Genomic DNA, 26,823 nt, shown 5'->3' with positions numbered 1-26,823 from the left:
AAAGTTAACAATCCCTGTTCATTAACTCAATATCCATGATCTCAGTTCACAAATAAAAAATAAAAAGACACAGGCTAACAGAATGGATGCTAACACAAACCAATTCTTCTATTGCTTACAAGAATTACAGCTCAACATCAAGAATAGGCATTGCTTCAAGGTAAAGCTTTACAAATATATATTCAAATCAAATGGGTCAAAGAATCAAGCTGGTGTAGCCATTTTAAAATTTATGAAAATAGATTTTGACCAAAAATAATAAAAACAATTGTAGAAGTGCACTACACATTCCTCAATGGAATAAATATCATCAAAGAGTGCATTGTAATTTTATAATCTTTGACTTAAATACATATTCACCAACCTATGTAAAAGAATCACTTTTAAAGCTAAAAAGATGTAATACCTCTCTCACCACTGGACAAATTTTCCAGACCAAAACTAAACATAGAAATATTCCAGCTGACTGAGAGCATGGACATGAATCCAGCTGATATATAGAGAGCATCCTATGGAAATATAAGATAATATACCTTCTGCTCACCAGCTCATGAAACTAACTCTTAAACTGACCACATATTCAGACACATTGTAAGTCTCTATACATGCAAGAAAATTGAAACACCACCTTGTATCTTATTAGACAACCATGAATTACATCTTCATATCAACAAAACTAAAAACAACAGAAGGCTTAAAAGAAATCAAAGAAGTTACACACCAAAATACTGAATGCAAAAAAGGTTATGGCAGAAATGGAAGATGAAATTACAGATTTCCTAGAATTCAATGGAAATGAATGTGCAACATGCACAATCCTAATTAAGACAAAGAAAATATATGTGGTGCGTAAAAGAAACTTCATACCACAAATGCCTACATTAAAAAATTGGAGAGATCACATATTGGCAACTTAAGAGCACAATTTAAAGTCTAGAAATGAAAAAAGTGAATGAGCAATTATAAAATGGAGTAGACACCAAGAAATTATGCAACTGGGGGCTGAGATCATAGAAAGAGAAGAAAACATGGAATGAATGAAACATGGAGTTAAATACAATAATAGATGGTTGTGAGCCTCCATGTGTTTTCTGAGCATTGAACTCATGACTTTGGAAGAGCAGTCAGTGCTCTTATCCACTGAACTATTTCTCCAGCCTTAAGATAAATAATTTAAACAGACCTAAGCATCTAGACAAAGAGAAGTCATTAGAAATCTGCCACCAAAAAGAGCACAGGACTGTGGGTTTTAGGGCAGTATCCCACAAGACTTCCAGAGAAGTTTTAGTGAGAATACTCCTCAAAGTGTTCAACAATATAGACAGAACAAACATTAGCTGATTTACTTTCTGAACCCACGGTTGTTCAAATATCTACTCAAAGAAGACTAAGCAACAAGATAGAATTTCCGACTAATTTTTCTTAAAACCACAAATGCAAAAATACTTAATAAGACAGATCAAATAAAAGAAAATAGAAAATTCATCAAAGGTGATCCACCATGATCAATGAGGTAGGCTTCATTAAAGAGATGCACGGATGGTTCAATATGATGTGCTTAACATGTAAAGAGTAAATAAGGGGTGATCATCTCATTATGTGATGAAAATTATCTGACAATATCTAACATCACTTTAAGGAAAAATTCTTGGAGAATTTTTTTAAGGACAGAAGGGAAATATCTAAACATACTAACATCACATTACAGTAAACCTATAGCCAACATTAATTTAAATGGGGAGATATTAAAAATAATTCCAGTAATTAACAAACAAGACAAGGAGGTACATTTTTTTTATTTATCGATTCAAAGTACTACCTAAAAGTTTAACTTGAGCAATATAACTCAAGGGGATGAAAGCATATGAATTAGAAAAGATTAAGTAAAATTACATTTATTTGAAGATGGCATGGTCCTATGCACATTGAAACAAAATTTCCCAAAGGCAATTCCTGAACTGATAAACACATTCAGGATAGTTGTTGGTTACACAACTAACTAAAAATATAAACACAAATGAATGCCTAAGTTTCCAAGTATATTTTTCTGCTCCTGACTAATGAGTAGCAAGTTGACTACAAAAAATTATGTCATTTGAATTGTCCTGGTGTTTGAATTGTGTTGAAACTCAGTGGATTCTATAACATAAAGGCTTTGCAAAATTGCTAACATTCATAACATTTCTTTACAGTATGAATTGCTTCATAATGATTAAGACTATAGAGGTGTGTAAAGGCTTCATTATTCTAAACACATTCATGAGGTTTATCTCTAACACATGTTCTTTCATGAAAATGACGACTACAGAATTGTGCCGTCTTGACAACATTAAATGAGCTCACAGTGTTTCTTTTTTCTTTCATTTCCACTGCTATGAAGAGACATTATGAACAAGGCAACCCCTATAAAGCAATCATTTAATTGGTGCTGGCTTACAGTTTCAGAGGTTTAGTCCATTTTCATCATAGCAGGAAGAGTGGCAGGCATGCAGGCAGATATGATGCTGAAGAAGAAGTTGAGAGTTCTGCATCTTGATCCAAAGGCAGCTAGCAAGACACTGTCTTCCAGGGACCTAATAGGAGAATCTCTTCAGCACTAGGTAGAACTTCAAAGACCACAGCCAACGGGATGCACTTCCTCCAACATAGTCACATTTTCTAGTCATGCCACTCCCTTAGCCAAGCATATTTATTCTAACATTTTTCACTGTCGGGCCCGCATATGATTGTTTAAACATAGGAGTGTATAGAGACCACATATAACCAAAGCATGATGCTGAATACAGGAGCTCCAACTTCAAAACTCCCCCAAATAAAGCAGTCTCAAATGTTAAGAGTCCAAATTTCAAAGACTCTTCTGTGATGAATCCTATCATGTAAGAATAATTACATATATCTTCAAAAACAAAAAGCTCATCGTATGTCTTCATATAAACAGGATACACTTCACAATCCCTAAAGGTCATTATGAGGAAATCCTGTACCTAAAGAAAATCAAAAGCCAGATGAGCAATCTCCAAACTCTGCATGTCCAGGTCTGATGTCAAAGCATTCCTCTTATCTGTAACTCCTTTGTACATTGTTTACTGAATCACAATTCTCTCGCTTTGAGTAGTTTTATTCCCCAGAAGCAGTTTTCCTGAGCAAGTATACCACAGTCCAAACATCTCAAAATCTTGATATCTCTGAGATATTGTCAATATCACAGCTTTTTCTTTCAATTTTGGGATCCACACATGATCATCTCTGCTCCTCTAAAGAGACTGGGTTACTTTTCCAGCTCTGTCCTCTCTATCACTCTAAGGTCTGGTTGACTCCACTCTTCTGCTCCTGATGTTCTTGCTGCTCATCCCATGGTATTTGCATCTCCAGTATGTTGGGTTCTTCTGCTGCAAACAGGCTTGACAGCCTCCATTATGATCGGTCAATGGTGCCAAGCCTCACCTGCTGTGCATGACAACTTCATGCATGCGAAACCAGGACGTTCTGGGTAATTCTTACTTATGACCAAGTCCAGCTGCAAAACTAGGTCCAAACTTGGTGATCTCTGGGACACACCTTCTTTGTCTCTCAGCAAACACTTAACAGAAGATTTTGCCTTAGTTATGTCGATTTCTTCTTCATCATTTCTAATTTTTTTTAACTACAGATATCTAGCATCAATTGTCTCACTAGTCCCTTCAATTTTTGCGTATAATATCCAGACCCAAATAGACAAAGCTTCTGAGTTCTGCTGCTAGATGGGGCTGAAACATTGCTCCTTCCTTTACATTGTCAAACAATTTCTATTTTTTAATAACTTCTCAGCCTAAGCTTGGTGGTCCTGGAACTTGCTCAGTATATTAACACTGAACTCAGAGATCTGCAGGGCACTTCCTCCTGAATTCTGGGATAATAATCATATAACACCATGCCTGGACCTAAGCTTTTTTTTCAGATCTTAAATTGAAAACACAGACTAGAAATCAAAATCCATCCCTTGTCAGTTTGACACATACGTGTATCTTCATATCACCACATGAAAACAATAACCAGGTAATAATAATTACTAACATGATAAAGTTCTCTTTCATACAACGGCAAATCCCTAAGTTGAGTGGGATGGAAACTTGCTCTAATAAAACCATTCTTTAATAGCACTGAATAACCTTGATTACAGATTTAGTTTCATTCAACTTCCTGATAATGCTTTGGTCTTTGATGTTTACATTTTGTAGGTTTTTCCCCTTCGAACTTGGCTATGCTTGATCAAATCAATCACGCCAAAGTGTAGGTGGGAATTTTTGAGATTTACTTTGCCAACACAATTAATATAAATCTCTTAACCTTAAGCACAAGGATACTCTTCAGACAAGGTAAATAGGCAGCAACATTCTTTGCCAAAACATCATAAGAAGTGTCTCTAGAATTGAAATAATCCTAAGTACCCATGTTTATCATATTCTTAAACCAATGTGCTTTTAACTCCCACTTAATTAATGATTATATTCATTAGGTTTCTCTCTAGTATGTGTACTTTTATGTCTTTGGAGATCACTGTTACCTGCAAAGGCTTTGTCACATTTATCACATTCATAAGGTTTCTCTCCAGTGTGTGTTCTTTTATGTCTTAGAAGATCACTGTGACCTGCAAAGGCTTTACCACATTCATCACATTCATAAGGTTTCTCTCCTGTATGTATACTTTTATGATATTTGAGATGACTGTGTGTTGCAAAGGCTTTACTACATTGATTACATTCATAGGGTTTCTCCCCAGTATGTAGTCTTTTATGTTTTTGTAGATTACTGTGACATGAAAAGGCTTTACCACATTGATAACATTCATAAGGTTTCTCTCCAGTATGTGTTCTTTTATGATACTTGAGACGACTGGGTCTTGCAAAGGCTTTACCACATTGATTACATTCATAAGGTTTCTGTCCAGTATGTGTTCTTTTATGATACTGGAGATAACTGGGTCTTGCAAAGGCTTTACCACATTGATTACATTCATATGGTTTTTCTCCAGTATGTGATCTTCTATGATATTGAAGATTAATGGATACTGTATAGGTTTTACCACATTGATTACATTCATAAGGTTTCTCTCCAGTATGTGTTCTTTTATGATACTGGAGATAACTGGAACTTGCAAAGGCTTTTCCACATTGATTACATTCATAAGGTTTCTCTCCAGTATGTGTTCTTTTATGATACTGGAGATTACTGGGTCTTGCAAAGGCTTTACCACATTGATTACATTCATATGGTTTTTCTCCAGTATGTGTTCTTCTATGATATTGAAGATTAATGGATACTGTATAGGTTTTACCACATTGATTACATTCATAAGGTTTCTCTCCAGTATGTGTTCTTTTATGATACTGGAGATAACTAGGTCTTGCAAAGCCTTTACCACATTGATTACATTTGTAAGGTTTTTCTCCAGTATGAGTTGTTTTGTGTGCTTGAAGACTACTGTGACATGAAAATTTTTTACCACATTGATTACATTCATAAGGTTTCTCTCCAGTATGTATCAATTTATTATGTTGAAGATTACTGGGTTTTTCCAAGGCTTTACCACATTGATAATATTCATAAGTTTTCTCTCCACTATGACTTCTTATGTTCCTGCAACAATAATTGGCACATATAAAATCTTTACCACATTCATTACCCTGGTCATTCATTTTAACAGTATGAATTAAGTTTACAATTTAGTCCAATGGTATAGAAGCATCAGATCTTAAGGTTTTATCACTTCATATGTTCATCGTGTTCTCCTGCATTATCAGTTGTTCAAGACACCTGTGATGGTTATTGCATGGCTCATATTTATGATATCTGTTTTTATTTGGGATTTCTATATGATATATTTTTCCTATCTGAAGAAAAAAATGTAACAATTCAGAGCTTTATAACACTGTTTGCATTCCTAATTTTTCCTGAAGTTTAGATGATACCACATTTGAAGTGAACCAGGAGAAAAAGAAAATTATCCAAATTGTAGTAACCATAAAGGTTTTCTACAGTGTGAGTTTGGGGAAGCATGCAATAAAATTAGAAAATGAATTAATGGAAAACATCTAACATATTCAGAAATCCTAGGAAAACCAGAATATTATGTACACTCACATTGTTTTGGTATAGAAAAAATAACATAGCTCATGTCAATACCCCTATGCTCATGAGGCTATAATTAGTTGTGACACATGATATACCTATAAAAAGAAGAACAAATAAAAGGTCTTTACACACATTGCATTCACACTGTTTGGCATTTTGTTCCTCAAAGGCATTTGATGTATAGATTATTGTTTCTCCATGAAATCAATCTAGACTATCATAAACTGACCTCTCGTTAAACTTAGCAATGTCACTACAATAATATAAGAACAACCAAATTTACCATGAACTTTTAACCTTTTCAAAGATTTTGGATATACATTTTTCACTTTTTAATTTACATCATCTAAATATTACAAGAATGTACATATTGGAAGTTTCACCCTATAGCTCTAATGTAGATATAAATCTAATAATGTTATCTCTAAAGGCATTGTTTCCTTGTCTTCTTTCTTAAGGGATTGCCTTGCATTCATGACACAGATAACCTACAATGAGGTGCATGGTTTAGAAAGAATATTATAATCATAGTTGCATTTAAGGGACTGAAATTTAACACTCTTGTTTTTCTTTAGAGCTTACAAGAAATATTAAAATTTTGACAGAGGCATATTTGTTTCACCTTGCACATGAAAATTACCTTTCATGCCTTCTAGAATTTTGACATTGTTCTTCAATATGGTGGTCTTCCCAATAGGAACCTAAAACACAGTAGCAGAAAATTGAGGATTAAAAATTAAGTAAAATTCAGGTTACTGTGAATTTTCACAGCAGTGAACCTGTTTATTCAGCTCAATCTTCCTGGTTCTTTAGTAAACTAAAGGAGATCATAAATAACCAAGAAACATCTGTTCCTTATTTTGAAAATCAAAAGAAAATTCACAGTCTTACCTATAACTGTGAGGTTCCAGTAGGTCTCCAGCATTACATCTTTGTAGAGATTTTTCTGGGAAGGATCTAGTAATTTCCACTCTTTTGAAGTGAAGTTCACATGCACATCATCATAAGTCACTGCATCCTAAAATATCCCACACAATTGTACAACTCAACGCATGATACTGAAATCACTGTGAAGTAAATGTATACTTTCTTGACAATATATCCATTTAATTCTGGTGCTTTCTTCACTTATTTCCTGACACAGAAATTATAATCTAATCACCATGTAATTTTTTGAAGGAAATTGAATGGTGTGGTGATAACCACGGGGTTCACACCCTCTACAAGGAAAAACAGAGGTGACTGGGAGGAAGGAGTTTGTGAAGGCAAGGGACCTAGTGTGGGGACACTGATCAGGGATTTGATGAATATATAAACTATTAGAGATACAAAAAATGTAAGGAAGAAAGAATCTTTTAAGACTATACACAATGTTATCTCACCCAGTAGGTACATGGAAAGGCTCCTCATACAAGAACTTCCACAAAATCCACAAAGAAACACTACAGGGAAGATAAGCATTCAAAGAAAATATCCTATCTAGAAGCTTTTTGTTTCAATCAACTGCACTGTGGCCCTGGTCATGAGAGGTTCATGCTCATCCTATGGAAAAACACATTCAATCTACTGTGATCCTCATATTCTTTAAGAGCTCCCACACTGTTCAAAATTCTAAAGTCTCCTCTGAGAGTCAAGGCAATATCTAGAATGCCACATATCGTAATTCAGAAAACATGCAGTTTCTTTCCAACGCAGTGGCACAGAATACTCCTTTGCATTCCAATAAACAGGAATGTGCCCATATGGAGAGAAGATGACCAAGGCAAGAAACACACAAGGACAAACACCAAATCCTGTAGCTTTCTCTTAAACACATTGGATTTCAGTTTCTAATGGCTTCAGTGCTCCTTTTCCTTTAACTTGTCATGCATCTCTCAGTTTGGGCATTTCCTCTCCCTTTATACATTTCATCTTAGCAGATTTATCAATGCCTTAGGTATTTCAACACCTTCTGGTCCCAAAATGAAACTTAAGCATTATCCCCACAACTTCAATACAGTAAACTCCCAGAGCCTTAACTGAGGCTTTGACTCTGCCAAAAGATGGCTAGAATAGTGCAAATCTGAATCTAAAGAGGAAGAAACCATGACCTTGAATTTTTCATCTGTCAGTTTCAAGAACCAGCATAATGTGGGTGATCCTATCAAGTTTGGCTTCTAAGTTAATGGACCCTGTCTAACGTAGACCACCATTGCAGCAGGTTTTATTTGAAGTTCCAACTTTATTTCAAGGGCATCCTGAATTTCCCAGGCAAATGGATACAACTAGAAACTATCATATGGACTGTGGTAGCCCAGACACAAAAGGACAAGGTTGTGCACTCACTCACATGTGAATAATAACCATAAAGTCCAGGATTTCCACACTACTCTATATAGACAAAAAGAAGCAAAACAATTAGGAAGACCCAGTCAGGCAGTGGTGGTGCATGTCTTTAATCCCAGGTCTTGGGAAGCAGAGGTATGTAGATATCTTGAGCCTGGTCTACAGAGCGGGATTCAGGATAGCCAGGGCCACACAGAGAAACCTTGTCTCGAAAAACCAAAAAAAAAAAAAAAAAAAAAAAAGGAAAAAGGAAAAAGAAAAAAGAAAAATAAAGAAGAAAGACCCCAAATAAGCATGGTTGAATCTCACTCAGAAGGGGGAATAAAACAGTCATAGGAGGCAGATGGAAGAGAAAGAACTGGATAAGAGAGCAGATAAGTAAGGAGAAGACAAGATCAGGAGTAGGTGTGATGAGAGACAAGAGATGACCAGAGGGCTAGGAAAATGAATTGAAATCTGCAGCATGTGAGGGTGGAAGGGTGGGGAATCTTTAGGATGTGCCAGAGATGACAAATTGAAGGGCACCAGGGAGTCTATGTGGTAATCTTAACTGAAATGCATGGAAATGAGATATGGACCCTAAAGAGGCCATATCCTGCAGCCAGGCAGGTCTCCCCAGTGGACAGTTAAGAACACAACCTGAACCCAAATTCTTCCCTCACAAAAATTTTTCTGTCTTCAAGAAATTTAGGCAAAATGATGTAGCAGAAACTGAGCAAATGCCCTAAAATGCCCCTCCCAACTTGAGACCCAGCCCATGGGCAAGCAACAAACGTTGACATTAATGAGGATAGTTTATTATACTTGCAGGCATAAGCTTAGCGTCATTGGCCTCTGAGAGACTGAATCCATAACCACACTAAAACAGATGCAGAGACCCAGAGCCAAACATTGGACAGGGCTCAGGGTGTCTTTGGGAGAGGTTTGAGGGACTCTGAAAGAACAGGTAGTCATTGCAAAGACCCTCAGGATCATCTAACCTGGACAATGGAAGACTTAGCCACCAACCAAAGAGAATACACAGGATAGACTGAGACCCCCACCATATATGTAATACATGTGCTATTCAGTCCTCACTAGGGTCCCACCAGCATCTGGAGAGGGAGGTGTCCCTTATTCTGTTGTCTGTCTGTCCAAACTGTTCCCCTCACTTGGCTGCCATGTCTGGACTCAGTAAGAGAGGATGTGCCTAACCATGCAGAGACTTGAAATGCTATGGTTGGTGGATACTCAAGTGGACCCCACTCCCCTTGAAGAGATAAAAGCAGTTATGGATGAAGGTCTGTGTAAGGTATAATGGAGAAATGGTAGCAAGTGGAATTTAAATTAAATAAATAAATAAATGTTAAACAAATAATTCAAAAAAGAGAACACATACATATTAATAGAATGAAAATGTAGAAATCAGGCCATTTTAAAATTTTACCTCACTCAATATTTCAGGTAATAAGCTAAGTAGGAAATATGTTTGGACAAAATGTCACACAAATGACCTCTTGCCAAAGGTTACATAGAGTCTAATTTGCACAGAAATACTATTATGTCAAATTCTTCTGGCTGCATACTGTCAATACTCCGATCTTCCAAGTCCACCTGATTAAGCTCCATCTATAGCTCTCTATGTCTTTTCCCATATAAATTTCTGATATTTTCCACATTCGCTCAAAAATGAACATAGAGTCTGTCCAACAGCAAAAATCACTTATCAATACAAGTTTTGTTGTTTGTTTTTGTTGTTGTTATTATTGTTCTTTTTCTAAATTGCTACTCTGATGCTGTGGTGGAATCCTCTGAGCAAAAGTACCTGAGTTAATAAAGATTTGTTGTGAATGGTTCTGTCAGATCATAATGCATCACTTTGAGAGCTTAGAGTAGAAACAGAAGTTACAAACTGATGATAAAAGCATGGACACACATTGTTTCCTGGCTTGCTCTCCTGCTTGGTCAGTGACCCATGTACAGGTAGCTCTCTCATCCAGTCCAGACCCACTTGCTTATGAATATTCTCACACTCAGAATCATGAACACTATCTCACAGAGACATGGTGACTGCCATTCTAATGAGGGCATACACAGAACTGAGGCTTCATCAAATGAATGTAGCTCTGAAACATTGAAATGCTGCAGCTTCACCTCTCTCCTAACTATGTTCTTTTGTGGATTGCTAAGATAATCTCTTCCTGTTCATCTCCTCTCCCAGCTTTTAACATTAGCCAGTATTCCTTACTGAACATACCAACCAAACAGGTCACTAAAAGAGGCAACAGTCAGCCAACACTCTCTGAAAATCTGGACAGCAAACTATAACCCATGAATAAAACTCACACCCAAACAAGACTAAGTCAGAAATCTAAATGTATTGTCACCACTCACGCAGATGGCTAGGCATCAACATAGGAATATAATGAGGAACATCCAGGAAAATATGTCACCAAGAAAACCAAGCTATGCTTTTACAGCAGTCCTGAGAAAATAAAACAAGCAAGAGATCTGGTGCAAAGGAAGTTGTATTGGGGAAAGGGGAGGAGTGAGAACATGAGGATTGGATAGGGGTACACAAGGAGAACCTGCAGAGAGGCAGACAGATGGAGAACAGAGAAAGAGTCATTAAGTTAGAAAAGAGAACAGAGAGGGTGCAAGTGCAGGGAACAGAGACAGATAACAAAAATAGCAGGCTGTCCATGTGTAAAATTTACAAACTGAAAACAGCAGAAAGTGACAGAGGCAGCTAATGGCTTAAGCATTTCCTAGTTTGCTAAGACCAGGCCATTGAAATTGCCTGTACAATGACAACTATTCAAGCTAGGCTCACCCATAGAAGAACAGGAGAATCACAAGCATTAAAAATGAATAGAAAAATAAATGGATACATTGGTCAAAATCTGGATTTTAAACTTTCTAGGCACTACACAACCAAGGATTCTGAAACATATGAGAAGGCAAAACCACAGATGATTGGAGAAGAAGGAGAAAGAGAAGGAGAGGGTGAGGATGAAGAAGATCAATCAGCTTAAAGGTCTAGAAAAATAATTCCAATAAAATCATAAATGAAAAATTTTCCTAAACTAAAGAGGGTGCCTGTTAATATAAAAGAAGCCTCAAAAATACCAAATACTTTGCAAAAAATCCCTTTGCCACATAATAATCAAAACACTAATAATCTAAAGCAAAGTAATGTAAAAAACTACAACAGAAATAATGAACAAAACTAGAGAAAACAAAAACAAACAACATATGACAGCAGAGCTACTCGATTTATACCTGTCTTTTTAATGTATGCTATAAAACACAAAAGGGTTTGGACATGTGCTGCAGAGTCAGAGAAACCACACATGTTCCTACAAGAAAGCCACGGGTCTGAATATTTTGGGCAGATTCAGAATCAGCCATGATAGTGAGGTTACTCAGACGCCACTGGTTGATTTGGCAAATGAGGAGCAGCACAAGGGACCTCACAGATGTGCACATCTGGCTCATGTTTCCCATCCAGCCACAGAGAGGAATCACCACCCCAGTGCCCACTGCTCAGCCGCCTGTCCCTACCCATTGTGGGAAGTGATCCTGTGCTCACCATGTTGTGATTTCAGAGCTTCCCTGAGGTCCCCTCACAGCACACAACAGCAGAGTTCAGAGCAGGACACGGAGAACCATTCAAGCTGCACAGTAGGGATGAATTTCCCCACCTGCAGGAAGGGCAGGAAGTCCTCCTGCACGAGATGACTTCTCCCTATGCTGCTCAGCCGCTGAGGGAACTTCCTGGTGAATCAGGGCCCTGGGGGCGGGGCCGTGACGTCATCACTGTGGGACCGCTCTCCCCACTTTGCCTGACTATCTCCTTCTGTGGGCGCAGGGTAGAACCCCAATGTTTTCCTGTAGAGTCGGTTGGGGGCGGGGCAGCGGGAGGGGGCGGGCCAGTTGGTGACAGACAGACAGGGCAGTGAGCTTGTTCAGTATTCACATCTTGGCCCACCCACACTCCACGAGGCCCCGCCCCTGGGTCCCTGGGCTCCGCCAGTGTAGCTGAGCTCACAGGGGAAGTAGATGCAGGGATGCAGAGGCCGGGAGGGCAGTGCTGATTGTTGGGGCTCCTCCCTGTGGGTGTGGACTTGTGAAGGCAGAGTCTTTACTTCCGGGAAGGAAGGAAAGGTCACAGGGTCACGGGGTCTGGGTAAATACAGGGGACTGCATAGTCACAGATGGGGTGGGGTCAGGGCGTAACCACAGTGTTACAGGCCGACTCAAGCCACCCCTGAACCTTCCTGTCAATCTCACCCCGCCCCGCCCCATAGCAGCTCTGGGCACCACGCCGCCACCTGTCACTCTCAGCCCTTGCCCCGCCCCCAGCTTCCATAGACCAGAGTTTAGAAGGTTATAAAAGTTCCGTATCATTCACACTCTGGGAAGAATCATGGGACATTGTGTCTTCCACTGTCTAGTGTGGGGAAGCGCAGTCTCACAGGACACACTGAGCCAGGAGTTGAACATTCTCTCTGTTGTTCATATGCTATCGTATGCTAGTCATAGTTACAAAATATCTCCAAACTTCCTGTGACTCCTGTCATCTGGGGAACACGTCATTATGCTAAATCCAAAATGCCTGGATTATGAAGATACAACCCCCGTCCTGTCCAATATCAGTACCTGTGCAGACATTCATTGAGTTGTTAAACTGATCTCTTGCCTGATAATCAGTCCCTGGCAGTCAGTGCCATTTGATGAAACATTTCTTCATTGATGTTTGTTCACACCTCATTAAGAAGCTTAAGAACAATTTCATATGTTTTTCTCAAGGAAATAAAAGAATCCACATGCCATTTCTGAGACAGAATTGTATTGCTCATGTTAGTATACCCATCATATTTTTCATCCATGTCAAGTTAGTGTTTGTTTTGAAACAGTCCTGTCTTGGATTATATTTTAACTACAAATATGTACGTAAGTTATGCCAATTGATGTAACTTGGTTTGATTACAATGATGGAGCATTGAATTTGATTAATATTTGTTTCAACTAAGTTGTTTTTGGCCCATAATATACACACTAAATTAAATTGAATCTTTAACTCCATTTTTGGAATGGTTTCTATGTCATTGGCTTATAATAAAATCTTGCTATGGAGTTTATTGTACCATCTTAGCTACTATGAATTAAACCTTTGTTTCATATTTTGGCTGAATTATGACTTTGTCAATTTGAATATTTTTAGCACTTTTGCAGACCTATAGATTGGGAAAATTGTGAGCCTTGATACTGTGATATTCCATACATGTTGTATACTGGGTAGTAATACCATGTCAAATGAATTGGAAATGTGCATGGAGGCTGACTGTTCACTCCATTGTGACTACTATGAAAATGCCATCCTGGCTGTGTCAGTCATTTGGGATGTAATTTGGTGCACATGAGTATTGGACTTGCATCCATACCATACTCATTATATTCAGATTACAGGTCAAACATAAAGATCCTTCAATAAATTTGAATTTGCTTTTGCCAAGATTGAGAGGTGAGACTTCATATTGTTTTCTACAGAGAAATCCTCCATGTCCTTTGAACACAAATAGTGTTTATTGAAATTCTTTTCTTTTTGCTTTAAGAACATGCTATTGATGTGACATGGTGGAAAGAAGGCACGCCACACACCACTGTATCCTTCCTGATTATCAGGGTCATCCTGATTATCCTGATTTTTTTCCCTTTAAGTTAAACTACTGGATGGCAATCTTAAGATATCCCCTACAGTACTTTATGAGTATATAAAATAATATGTTATTCCATGTCTCACAAATAATATTCCAAACCTCAGTTTAGTTTGTGGTACCTTTATTTTGTGTTGGAATCAGATATCTGATTCCATGTTGTGTTATGTGGAACATCAGATAGCCTCTATCCCATTTTCATTTTATAGAATAATCTCTGAAATATGCATGTTGTTATTAAATTGAATGTTTGATATCATTTATTGGTAAAGCCTTCTTGCCCTGTTTCTTTCCCATTAATCAGATGCTGGGTTTTGTTTCTTCAATCATTTGAAACAAGGTTTGATGTGGCACAGAAATATGATTTATTCAAAGCATTGAAGCAGTTTTGAGTATCTGCACTCATCACTCTACATGGATGGAAAGACTCTGCACATCTCTCATGTCTCTTCCAGATTTTGATACTGTCACCCATATTTCCTTCTCACCCTTTCTCACTCCCTTGTCCCACTCTCCTTCCATTCCTCCAAAATTATCTTTCCGCTCCCCCCAAATGCAGGACTGAAGCATCCAACCCCCATCTTCCTTCATTCTTCACTGCAGATGCTCTGTAGTTTGTACCATATGTACTCTGAGCTTTTGGGTTAGTATACACTTATTAGTGAGTACATACCACATGTGTTATTTTGTCTCTGGGTTACCTCACTTGGATGATATATTCCAGTTCCATCCACTTGCCTGAAAATATAATTAATTCTTTGTACTTAATTTTTGAGTAGTACTTCATTGTGTATATGTACCACATTTTCAGGATCCATTCCTCTGTTGAAGGACATCAGGGTTCTTTTCAGCTTCTGGCTAGTATAAATGAGGCTGCTATGAACAAAGAACAGAATTTAGCTTATACAGAAGTCACCTGCTCAATTAGGGTTTCCTAATGTGACTACTCTGGCTTCCACTTTGTGCCATAGTAATCTCACCAGCAGGAAAAACACCATGACAACGGTCAATCATTTACCTTCTTTTGGAGCTGGAATTTTGGAGTTGGTTGATTTGAGATTTTTCTTCTGACAAACAGAATAAATTGCACAATCTATGGCTCCCGTCAGTCACCACGGCTCTATCATGAGCCTGTGTATTGGATCAGGCCCCAGGCAGACTTAGACAAAAATCAGCCAAAAATGGTACCATGCTTAGTGCTTCTTCAGGTACAGTAGCTGCAATCGTCACCGGGACAGCTACTTTTCCTGCAGTGGCTGGCTGTCTTTTGGTCATAAGGGAAGAGGTTGTGAGAGTGCTTGGTTTATTGCAGCCACATTATCAATATCAATCTTCAAAGGCAGTGAGTCTCAGTGAAGCAACACTGACCTAAATGAAATGCTGTGATCAAGATCACCCAAGATTCAGGCTTTACCAACCGGATGTTCCGTGAAAGCACTGACCACTGCAAAATAGTTATTCCTTAGTAATGGTTTACCTCCTAGAAGAAATGGGTTCCCTGTATCCAAGCCAATGGGAGATTGTGAGTGAGGAGGATGAGGTGGAGGAGAAAGCAGACAGACAGGCACACAAAGTCCACAGTAGACACACGCCACATGGCTCTCATACTGCTTTCCTGGGCAGTGATGTCCTGCTGGCCACAGCCCCCTGAGCACTTCCTATTGGCTGACAGGAAGGAGAAAAACAAGTTCTGAGCAGCTGCTGATACCAAAATGGAGGCCCTTCAGGATCTTATATGCAGGAGTAAGTTCCCGAAAGCTGTGACCTAACCCTAAGTCTACCTCCATTTTCTACTGGGCCCAGAGACTTCTTCCCACTCACTCCTTGCAGGTGATGCCTTTCCTAGATCCTGGTCACTCTAACAATGAGGTCATAATTCTGGATTTACGTCACCAGAGTCCAGGAACTCTTTAGGAACAACTCAGATTTTACCAGCATAACTTGAAACAGCAAACTGCGCTGAGGGGTGTAGCTCAGCGGCAGTGTTTCCTTTGCAGGAGAGAGGAATTGAAGTCCCTCTTCAGCACCACACGTGACTCATGATGTCAACTTGATCTCACTTTTGTTTATATTTAAAACTGATAAAATTTATGAATATACTTCCCCAGGTCTGAAGCGGTGGCTGAGGAATCCAGAGCACTGACTCCTCTTCCAGAGGTCCTGAGTTCAATTCCCAGCAACCACATGGTGGCTCACAACCATCTTTCGTGGGATCTGATGCCCTCATCTGGCATTCAATTGTATATGCAGAGAGAGCATTCATATAAATACAGAAATGCATAAACGCATAAATGCATAAACGCATAAGCACATAAACACTTAAATACATAAATGCATAAATGCAAAAATACATAAACACATAAATGCATGAATGCATACATGCGTAATTAATACATGAATACATGAATGCATAAATATGTACACAAATATATGCATATATACATACATAAATGCATAAATGCATACATATACATGAATACCTAAATACATGCATTAATACAAAAATACATAAATACACATATACATAAATATGTAAATATATAAATACATATATAAATAAATACAGAAATACAGAAATATATGTATTATATAAAACACATAAACACTTGAACACATAAACAAATAAATAAATACATGAATACATAAGTAAATACATAAATACATAAATATACATAAATATATAAGTATATAAGTACATAAATACATAAATGCATAAATAAATACATGAAGTCTAAATACATAAATGCATAACTACCTAGATGCACAAATACACATACATTTATAGATAGATAAATACATAAATGCATAAATGCATAGATGCATAAGCACATAAATGCATAAATGCATGAATGCATAAATGCATACATTAAAAAATGTATCTCACCAAAGTTGTCTTGGAAGCTTAATGCATGATACTCTCAAGCATATGTATACGACATTACTTCACACATGATACTTTTAAGCACATGGCTTCCTCCTTACACATACAATTTTTTTAGACTTGACATGTATCTCTAACTGTCTTGGTATTCACTTTGTAGATCAGACTAGCATAGAACTCACTGTCTCTGTCTCCTGAATCCTGGGATTAATAGTATGTGCTACCACACCAAGCACAAATATTTTAAAGAAAAAAAAGACTTACTCATGACTTTTTTTTAAAAAAATTTGTTGTTTTTGACAAGACTTTCATTGTGTAGGCCCGGATAGCCTCAAGAACATAGAAATCTGCTTGCCTTTGGCTGCTGGGCACTGAGATTAAGGGAATGCACCACCATAGCAGACCTACCTCTGTCACACTCTAAAATTCCACAGCAGAGACTGCACCTTAGTCACCTACACACCCAGACCTCAACACAGAGTCTATTATTCTGGAATCAGTCCATAAGGAGTTTGTGGTTAAATCTTCACAACATTCTGACATTGTCATCTTCACTTCATAGATGGATACATGCCTGAGCACATATAAAGGAGAGGCGGAGACAGATGGGAAATCTGAGATTTTATATGCACAGGCCAGAGAGACATTTTCACAATGCCTTCCTCCCATCGCTTTCCAGTCAGTTTTGCTGCTGTGAGCACATGCGCAGTCTGCTCGGCCTATGGCCAGTGCTGCCATTCAGACCTCAGGCTGTGGCTCGATACTGCACTGCTTCAGCTAAACCCTCACAGTCCTTCCAGGTCCCTCCCTGGAGCGGCTCTTAAGCAGCTCACCTGTGTCATCCATTACCCACGGCTTTATGACTTGGCTCGTCAAGGCTACACCTTCGTTTCCTTTCCTGGGATACAGATTGTGTTACCCAAGCTGACACTGTAATGTGTATTCGGGACACAAGCTAAGGTGAGTGAGCAGAGACTTGGTTAAAATTCTCTGCAATTTGCTCTCCACAGACAAACCAGAACTGACTAATTGTGTCAATTTAGGACACTCGACTAAAGGAAATCTCAATGTATACACGGAGAACAATTTCTTGAGACTAGAGAGGACAGCACAGCATCAGCCTGGGCTGCCACCGGTTCCACACAGATGCTCTGCACAGGACCGTGTGAAATGACGCACAAGCCTTCTCAGAGGACTCACCTGTTTGCCTTTTGTGGTACCTCCTTCAGACCAGTCCACTGAAACACAGGATTTCTCCAAATTCACTGTGCTTATGTTGGCACAACATAAATGAATTAAAACTATGTATAAAAAGGTCAGAAGTTATCCATCCTAAGAAGTTAAGTTTTTTAAAGTTTTTTTTTTTTGAGAACTTAATTTTTATTCTCCACATTGCCTTCAAGATCCCGAAGACTTCAAATGTAGAATTTACCTGGGAAAATACACAAACAGCCAGGCAATGGTGTTGCTTGCCTTTAATCCCAATAATCAGGGATCAGAGGTCTAAGAGGCCAGCCTGGTCTACAAAGTGAGGTCATGGACAGCCAGGGCCGCACAGAGAAACCCTGTTGTCAAAGTGTAATTCCAATTCCAGAGGATCTGACAAAACACCAATAAACATAAAATAATAATAATATAAATAATAATAGTTATGATGATACTACTACTACTACTACTACTAATAATAATAATAATAGTAATGATAAATTTTAAAAGCAACAAATCACCAAAAGAGCAAGCCAACAAATACTAGGCCTGTGGTGGTGCATGCCTTTAATTCTAGCGCTTTCAATGTACAGCAGGGGATCTCTGTGAGTTCGAGGTCAGGCTGGTCTACAAGGCAAGTCCAGGTTCTGCCCAGAGCCTCCCAGCCTGGAGGTAGTGGCAGGGTCACAAAGTAGGGTTCTTGTGATAGCTTTAAAGTATGGAGGTCTCAGGTCTTGTATGTCTCTAACTCTGTTGAAATGCGGATATTTCTATCAGCATTTTTCTAATTTTTCTTGTTCTTTCTGGGGGTGAAAGACTGCTGCTGGCTTAGGTGACTAACACTTATAGCCTACCAGGGGAGGAATAAGCAATATGTTCTCTGTTCTATCTCAGCAGGAACTATCTCAGCCTGCTAGTTAGATGTAACAGGATGGAAATGTGACACATAGAGAAGTTACTACAGCATGTATTACTAAGATGTAAAAAGTTTCCTATAAATGCTATCTAAGGGAAAAGCAAAAGATCCTAAGTGTGGAAAGGGGAAAATTGTAGTGTAAGTGGGAAAAAATTTAAAAAAAGAATTCTAGTCTAGGTGGGGAAGGGGAAAAATTCTACTCTGTCTCTCATCTCTTTGTCCTCAGTACTTATATACATTTTTTTCAGAAGACATGATCACATTACTCTGGGAGGCAGAGGTAGGCGGATTTCTGAGTTTGAGGCCAGCCTGGTCTACAGAGTGAGTTCCAGGACAGCCAAGGCTATACAGAGAAACCCTGTCTCGAAAAAAACCAAATCCACAAAACCAAAAAAATATATAATGTGCAAGTTACATTTTGCTCATGATTTCACTCTTTTTTTTAATTTTTTTATTTGATATAATTTATTTACATTTCAAATGATTTCCCCTTTTCTAACCCCTCATTCCCCAAAAGTCCCGTAAGCCCCCTTCTCTTCCCCTGTCCTCCCACCCACCCCTTCCCACTTCCCCGTTCTGGTTTTGCTGAATACTGTTTCACTGAGTCTTTCCAGAACCAGGGGCCACTCCTCCTTTCTTCTTGTACCTCATTTGATGTGTGGATTATGTTTTGGGTATTCCAGTTTTCTAGGTTAATATCCACTTATTAGTGAGTGCATACCATGATTCACCTTTTGACTCTGGGTTACCTCACTTAGTATGATGTTCTCTAGCTCCATCCATTTGCCTAAGAATTTCATGAATTCATTGTTTCTAATGGCTGAATAGTACTCCATTGTGTAGATATACCACATTTTTTGCATCCACTCTTCTGTTGAGGGATACCTGGGTTCTTTCCAGCATCTGGCAATTATAAATACGGCTGCTATGAACATAGTAGAGCATGTATCCTTGTTACATAGTGGGGAATCCTCTGGGTATATGCCCAGGAGTGGTATAGCAGGATCTTCTGGAAGTGAGGTGCCCAGTTTTCGGAGGAACCGCCAGACTGATTTCCAGAGTGGTTGTACCAATTTGCAACCCCACCAGCAGTGGAGGAGTGTTCCTCTTTCTCCACATCCTCTCCAACACCTGCTGTCTCCTGAATTTTTAATCTTAGCCATTCTGACTGGTGTAAGATGAAATCTCAGGGTTGTTTTGATTTGCACTTCCCTAATGACTAATGAAGTTGTGGATTTTTTAAGATGCTTCTCCGCCATCCGAAGTTCTTCAGGTGAGAATTCTTTGTTTAACTCTGTACCCCATTTTTAATAGGGTACAGAGTTGGCCATCTACAGCTAGCCATGTTGTATGTCCTTGTTGTATTTATCTATTTCTTTTATAAAATGTGTGTTATATTACAGGTTTTATCAGTTATTTGTCTAAGAGGTCTTTTTGTATATTATAGTTTCCTATCTTATGTCTCTGTGGAATGTCAGTGTAAATGTGTATTCATTGTGTTTTTGCATTGTCTGTTGTTTTGTCTTATTCTAGTTATGCTACTTGTTTTAATTTTGTTTTCTTATATTTATATTTCTATTGGTTATTTTATGTATTTACATTTCCAATGTTGCCCCCTTTCCCACTTTCCCATCTGGAACCCTCTATCCTATCTTCCCTTTTCATTGGATCTATGATGGTGCTCATCAACCCACACACTGCCACTTCCCTCTCTTGGCATCCCCATACACTGGGGCTTCTCCTCCCATTGATGTACAACAAGGTCATCCTCTGCAGCTGGAGCCTTGGGTCCCTCCATAGGTATTCTTTAGTTGGTGGTTTACTCCCTGGCTCTGGTTAGTTGATGTTGAATTTCTTCCTATGGGATTGCAAACCCCTTCAGCTCCTTCAATCCTTCCTCTAGCTCCTCCATCGGGAACCACATGCTCAGTTCAATGGTTGGCTATGAGCATCTGTCCATCTGTCTGTGTATTTGTCATGTTATGGCAGGGCCTCTCAGGAGACAGCAATATCAGGCTACTCTCAGAATGCACATCTTGGAATCTGCAATAGTGTCCTGGCTTAGGGATTATATATGGAATGGATCCCCAGGTGGTGCAGTCTCTGCTCCGCACTTTGTGCCTCTGCATTTCCTTTTGAGTGGAGCAATTCTGGGTTTAAATTTATGAGATGGGTGGGTGGTCCCATGCCTCAACAGGATCCATGCCTATCCACTGGATATGGTCTCTACAGGTTCTCTCTTCTCATTGTTGTGCATTTTGGCTAATTTTATCCCCATTGCTTCCTCAGAACCTCTTCTTTACCTGGAATCTGGGACTTTCTGGTGGTTATCTCAAGTTTTCCTATCCCTCAGTGCTACACAGAATAATTTCAACAGAGGTCTGTTCAACATTCTGACCTTCTGTACTCCTCCCCGTCTCATCCTCCATCTGATTCTGCCTCCCTTTTACCTTCCCCTCCTCTTTCCCTCCTTGATCTTTCCCTTCTTCTACCTCCCATGATCATTTTATTCCCTCATCTGAATAGGACTAAAGCATACACACTTCTTGTGGTTCATGTGGTCTGTGGATTGCCTCTTAGGTATTCCAATCTTTATTGGCTAATATCCACTTCCCAGTGAATGTATACCATGTGTGTTCTTTTCTGACTGGGTTACCCTCACTCAGGATGATATTTTACAGACCCATCCATTTGCCTGTGAATTTCAAGAAGTCAATGTTTTTAATAGCTGTGTAGTATTCCATTGTGTATATATGCCACATTTTCTGTATTGATTACTCTGTTGAGGGACATCTAAGTTCTTTCCAGCTTCTGCCGTTTATAAGTAAAGTAGCTGTGAACATACTGGTGCATGTGTTCTTGTTATATGTTGGAACATCCAGTCAAACACAAGAACCAAAAACGAAACAAACAAAACAACATCAAGAAGTGTCCTCACAGTAATAAGTGGTACAAAAAAACACAGTCACATTTCATATCACCAGCATTTACTCAGAAATTACCTTTCAATAACTGCAGTTTTAGATAGCAATTATGGTTTCTACACAGCACATTTATACATACTCTCATGATAATTCCTTTTGTACTGGAGCAGTGTTAGTATCAAATACTAAGATCGCATGGGCAGAACCAGACCTATTAGGAATATCAGCCCAAAGTTGAAGTGGCAGCTCTAAAAAACTCATTATAGCTGAGAAAAGACACAGATGGCTGGTGTGCCATCGCTAGCTTTCATATCCATGGGGCATTCATAAGGAGAGGAGCCTTCTGATGGGGAAGGACTAAACTCCATCCCAGAGAGCAACAAGTGAGCCCAGTGGGTGGTCCCTAGAGATTGGGCTCCTCAAGCCCTTGATTGCAGCAAACCCAGGAGACCCCACACTCTCTGATCGGAAAAAAGATGTGATCTGGTCCAAAAATATGTTGATGTCTCAGTGTTGTAAGAGATGAGGGAGGACAGCTAAATGGCAACTAACTAATTGTATGAGAGAAAAATGGTTCAATAAAGAAATAAAGGAAGAAATTAGAGACTTTCTAGAGTTCAATGGAAATGAATATGCAACATGCACAATATCATGTACACAAAGAAAATGAAAGTGGAACTAAGAAGAAATTTCACAGAACAAAATGCATACATGAAAAAAATTGGAGAGCTTTCATGCTGGTAATTTAACAGCACACTACAACTTAAAGAAGTGAGGAAACAACAAAAACAAGGAAAATAAATCAAGAAATTAACATTTGGGAGCTGAAACCAATAAAATAGAAAGAAGAATAATTAATGAAACACAGAGTTGGTCTTTTGAGCCTCTTTTTAACACAGGATTCATGAACCCTACATTGCAATGGGGACAAAATTACAGACATTGAAGAAATCCAGAGTTGTAAAGACATAGTTTTAAAAAGGATGCACTCTACCAAATTGGAAATTCTAAAAGAAATGGATAACTTTCTCAATAGATTCCACATATCAAAATTAAATGAAATAAAGAAAACCAACTTAAACATACAAAAACATGAAGGAAAACAGAATTCATTACAAATATACCACCAATAAGAGCCCAAAGCAGTAACTTTTAGGGTAGAATCCTACCAGACTTACAAGGAAGATTTAACAAGAATACTCGTCAATGTTTTCCACAACACAGAAACAAAAGAAGTATTAGCCAATTTATTTTCTGAACCCATGAATACTCATAAATGCAGTCAGTAAAGACTGAACAATAAAAGACAATTACAGACCAGATATCATTAAAATCAAAGATGCAAAAATATTTAATAAACAAAACAAATAAAGGAAAACCAAGAACACATCAAAAGATCATCCACTATGATCAATGAGGAAGCCTTCATTCAAGAAACACAGTGATGTTCCAATATAATGGAATTAAAGTGTAAGAAAAAACAAGAATTGATCATCTCATGAGATGATGTAAAATTCTCTGGCAATATTCATCACCACTTTATGATAAAATTCTTGGAGTGATTGAGGATACAAGGGACAAGCCAAAACATAAAAATGTCACTATACAGCAAGCCTATAGAAAACATTAAATTAACTGGAGATAAAAATAAAATTAATTCCAATAATTTTAAAACTAGACAAGGCATGAAGGTAGATATGATGCTGGAGAAGAAGGTGAGAGTTCTGCATCTTTATACAAAGGCAGTCAGGAAGAGACTGTCTTCCAAGGATTTAATAGGAAGTTCTCTTCAACACTGGTAGTAATTTCAAAGCCCACCTCCACAGTGATGCACTAACTCCAACAAGGCCACACCACCGTAAAATGCCACTCAGTTAGCTTGGAACATTTTAATTACCACATCCCACAGCCTGGACCTTATATCATTGTTCAAACAAATGAGTCTGTAGGGATCAAAATCTCAAAAAATGTTAAGAGTACAAAAGTCAATACTCCTCTGAAAGTAATCCTATCATGTAACTTTAATCATGTTCAAAAACATAAAAGCACATCATATACCTCCAAATTCACAGTATATACTTCACCATTCCTAAAGTCAGAATGGGCAAATAGTGGACCTAAATAAGAAAAGCCAGGTGAGCAATCTGCAAACTCTGCATCTCCATATCTGCTGTAAACATATCTGTTGTCAACGTGTTCTTCATATCTTCAACTCCTTTCTGCTATTTTCAATGCAGCAGAATTTTGTTCCTTTGAATTTCCTGAGCAGGTAACACACAGTTCTAACATCTCGAGATCTTGCGGTCTCCAAACTAACTTCAATATCACAACTTCTTGTTTCATTGTCCAGGATCCACACATTAACATCTCTGCTCTGCTAAAGAGACTGGTTCACTTTTTTATACCTGTATTCTGTATCCCTCTAAGCTGTGGTTCAATCCATTATACTGTTCCTGCTGTTCTTCCTCTCATCGCACGATTCTTACATCTTCAGTATGTTGGGTTCTTCTGCTACAACTAATCTTGAGTGATAGCCTCCATTATGTTCACTCAATGATGCCAACCCTCAGCTGCTCTTCATGACAAGAATATGCATTCAAACCCAACCCCACCTAGGTGATTCTTACACATAACCTATGTCCAATATTAGCAATTTTTGGAACATAAATTCTTTGTCACCCAGAAAACACTACCCAAAAGATTTCAAATCAGTGATTCTAATTTCTTCATCACATGCAATTGCTTAGCTATAAGCAGCCAGCATCAATTGTCTCAGTAGTTCCTTCTATTCTTATATCTTAAAACAGAGCCACATGTGCAAAGCTGCAGAGTTCTGCTGCTTACTAGGGCTGGAACATGGCTCCTTCTATTACATTAATATCAGATTTTTTTTCAAAAACTTCACTGCTTAAGCTTGGCTTTCCTGGTACGTGCACAGAGGTCTACCTTGATCTCCAAGATCTTTATGGTTCTGTCTCATGAATGCTGACATAAAAAGCATGCAACACCATACCTATACCTAAGCTTTTCCTTTTAGATCACAAATTGAAAAGCCAGAAGAACAACCAAGATCCTTTCCTTGGCAGTATGGCACGTACTTGTAGCTCTGTATGTTAACATGGAAAAAATAATGAAGTAATAATAATTGTTAACCTAATGAAGTTCTCTTTCATACAACTGCACACCCATAAGTTTAGCTGGATGTAATCTTGCCCTAACAAAACCATTCCTGTAATAATATTGATACCAGGATGTAGCTTCATTCAACTTCCTGGTGATGCTTTGCTCTTTGAAACTTAAATTTTATAGTTTTCCTTTTGAAGTTTGCTATGCTTGATCAAAAGTGTTAGGCCAAATTCTATATGCAGATTTTTTAGACTTCCTTTGTCAATGCAATTAATGTATATCTATTTACATTTACCTCAAGGAGGCTCTTAAGACAAGCAGCAACATTCTTTGCCAAAACATCATAAGAACCATCTCCAGGGCTGAAATAAGTCTAAGCACCCATGCCTATCATATTTTTATTCCAATGGCCTCTTAACTCCCACTTAATTCATAATTATATACATCAGTTTTCTATCCAGTATGTGTTCTTTTATGTCTTGGGAGGCATCTCCATTGTGAATAGACTTTACCACATTGACGACATTCTTAATGTTTCTCTCTAGTATGTGTTCTTTTATGTCTTTGGAGATTACTTTGACCTGTAAAGGCTTTACCACATTGATTGCATTCATAAGATTTCTCTCCAGTATGTGTTCTTTTATGATATTGAAAAGTACTGCACCATGCAAAGGCTTTACCACATTAAGTGCATTGATAATGTTTCTCTCCAGTATGTGTCATTTTATGTCTGTGGAGATTACTGGGTCTTGCAAAGGTTTTACAACATTGCTTACATTCGTAATGTTTCTCTCCAGTATGTGTCATTTTATGATATTGGAAAGCACTGCACTGTGCAAAAGCTTTACCACATTGATTGCATTCATGAGGTTTCTCTCCAGTATGTGTCATTTTATGTCTTTGGAGATGACTTGGTTTTGCAAAGGCTTTACCACATTGATCACATTCATAAGGTTTCTCTCCAGTATGTGTCATTTTATGATATTACAAACTATTGCACTGTGCAAAGGCTTTACTACATTGATTGCATTCATAAATTTTTTCTCCAGTATGTGTTCTTTTATGATATTGGAAAGTACTGCGCTGTGCAAAGGCTTTACCCCACTGATTACATTCATAAGGTTTCTCTCCAGTATGGGTTCGTTTATGATATTGGAAAGCACTGCAGTGTGCAAAGGCTTTTCCACATTGATTGCATTCATAAGGTTTATATCCAGTATGTGTTCTTTTATGATATTGGAAAGTACTGCACTTTGCAAAGGCTTTACCACATTGATTGCATTCATAAGGTTTCTCTCCAGTATGTGTCATTTTATGTCTTTGGAGATGACTGGGTTTTGCAAAGGCTTTACCACATGGATTTCATTCATAAGGTTTCACTTCAGTAAGTGTTCTTTTATGATGTTGGAGATTACTGGGTGCTGCAAAGGTTTATCAAATTGATTATATTCACAAGGTTTCTCTCCAGTATATATTATTTCATGTGTTTGTAGCTGACTATGTCTTGCAAAGGCTTTAGCACGTTGAATACATTTGTATGGTTTCTCTCCATTATGACTTCTTACATGCCTGCAACAATAATTGGCACATATTACATCTTTCCCACAATCATTACCCTCTTCAATTGTTTTATCA

At 38.2% G+C, this 26,823-nt stretch overlaps 1 pseudogene; it reads right to left on the bottom strand.

Moving 5' to 3' along the window:
- Positions 1-4,475: 4,475 nt before the first annotated feature.
- LOC127669336 (zinc finger protein 709-like) lies at positions 4,476-26,391 on the bottom strand (annotated as a pseudogene).
- Positions 26,392-26,823: the final 432 nt, after the last annotated feature.

This window comes from Apodemus sylvaticus, chromosome 19, assembly GCF_947179515.1.
Source record: "Apodemus sylvaticus chromosome 19, mApoSyl1.1, whole genome shotgun sequence".
NCBI lineage: Eukaryota > Metazoa > Chordata > Mammalia > Rodentia > Muridae > Apodemus > Apodemus sylvaticus.
This window is presented reverse-complemented; position numbering and strand designations above follow the sequence as displayed.